Source organism: Gossypium hirsutum, chromosome D11 (genome assembly GCF_007990345.1).
Source record: "Gossypium hirsutum isolate 1008001.06 chromosome D11, Gossypium_hirsutum_v2.1, whole genome shotgun sequence".
Lineage (NCBI taxonomy): Eukaryota > Viridiplantae > Streptophyta > Magnoliopsida > Malvales > Malvaceae > Gossypium > Gossypium hirsutum.
Genome location: NC_053447.1, coordinates 59,223,960 through 59,225,794, shown reverse-complemented (window position 1 = coordinate 59,225,794; position 1,835 = coordinate 59,223,960).

The following is a 1,835-nucleotide window of genomic DNA, read 5'->3' as shown; positions in this document are numbered from 1 at the left end:
TCTTGTAATTTTTATATTTTTGAGATCATTGCAACTAGGTCCAGCTAGCCCGTACCTTCATTTTTGAATCTATTAAAAATTTTGGAAGTTACCATTGATGAATATCAGTTTTTTGTGATGATAACTATGAGTTTGAAGCTTTGATTGTGGTATTTGGTTGTTTTGTGAAGTGATTTTTGTTAGATTTTATTTAAGGATTAAATTGTTAAAATGTCAAAATTTCAAGGTTTAAGGGTGAATAAGAGGTGTTTTGTGGATTTCTTAGAATCCTTGAATATTTTACTATATTTTTTACTTGTGAAAATGGTCAATTTGATGATTTTCGGGTTAATGGACTAAATTACATAAATATTAAAAGTTTGGGGGAATTGTGTAAACATTGAAAATGAAAGGATATAAAATGTAGAATAAATCAAAATATGAATTTTAAGCTGATAATTGTGAAATTTTACATTTTAAATCAAGACCTTGTTGATTTACGTGGAAAATGAAAAATTAAGGAATAGTCCCTAAACTTCTGTAACTATTAAAACTTAGTCCAGGTAAGTTCGTACGATTTATAATTCAATATCTATTTGAATTTTATGATGATATAATATAATATAGAATATATTAATTGATTAATGGTGATGTAAAGTTGTTTGAGAAATTGTTATTGAAATTCAATAATTGGGTTGGATGAACGCGAGATAGAGTACAATGTAATGACGACGTGTTATGCGGGGTTGGGAGTGGAGATTGATGAGGTGTGCTTTATATGTTTTTGCTGAGTATACCAAGGTTATACTATCTTGTCCTGGCGTGTTATAGGGGTGGATGTATAGCTCTTCGGAGCACTTGGCGTGTTATCGGTTGGATTAACTCTTATGAGCACTTGGCGTGTTATCGGTTGGAATAGATCTTACGAGAACTTGGCGTGTTATCAGTTGGATTAGCTATTATGAGCATTTGGCTTGTTTCAGCTGGATTACTTGTGTACTCGTATCCGTAAGTTGTTCTCCATATTGTAAATTATTGTACTGTAACTTGTATAATGATTTTTAATGGCATGACATGTAATTGATATCTATAATTGATTCTATTGTGGATATGTATATTTTCTAGGATATTATTGTTGAGCTTTGAATTAAGAAATGAAATTCACCGATATGTAGTTGTGGATGATAAGAAACATGTGTTATTGGGTTATTTTTTATTGAATTGTTATATTTACTTTGGTAAGATTTATTATTTTTGTACGTCGAACTTACTAAGCTTCAATAAGCTTACTTGTATTAATTTTTGTTCGTGTAGATACTTTTGAAGGTTTGATGATCGTATCTGTAACATCCCAAACCTGGCTTAGACGTTATGGCCGAATTTGGGAATGTTACGAAGAAGGGTTTTGAAACTAATTTTATCATGTTGAAATTTCCCGAATAGTTTGTTACTAAAGGAGTGTCCACATTTTATAGAACATGTTATTTATATTATATTGATTAAGGAAAACGTCGATAGTCAACTCCAATAATAAAACTTATCTTGCAGCGGAAGTTTGAAATCGTTATATTTGAAATTTGAGCTTGGTTTCAGAAAAATATTTGTTTGCTTAAAACCATTGTTTCCATAAATCATTTCATAAAAAGTCGTAGAATCATAATCTAAACCATTTCAAAATCCTGAAGTTAAAACCAATAATCCAGATAGTCCAAAAATTACAAACTCTCAAAATAATCCAGAATTTAAAAAAAACTGTTAACTAAACCAGTTCACGAACTAGTGGTCACGGTTGAAACTCCGTCCCACCGACTCGCCTATGTCTGAGGATTACCTGAACATAACAGACAAACAGACGT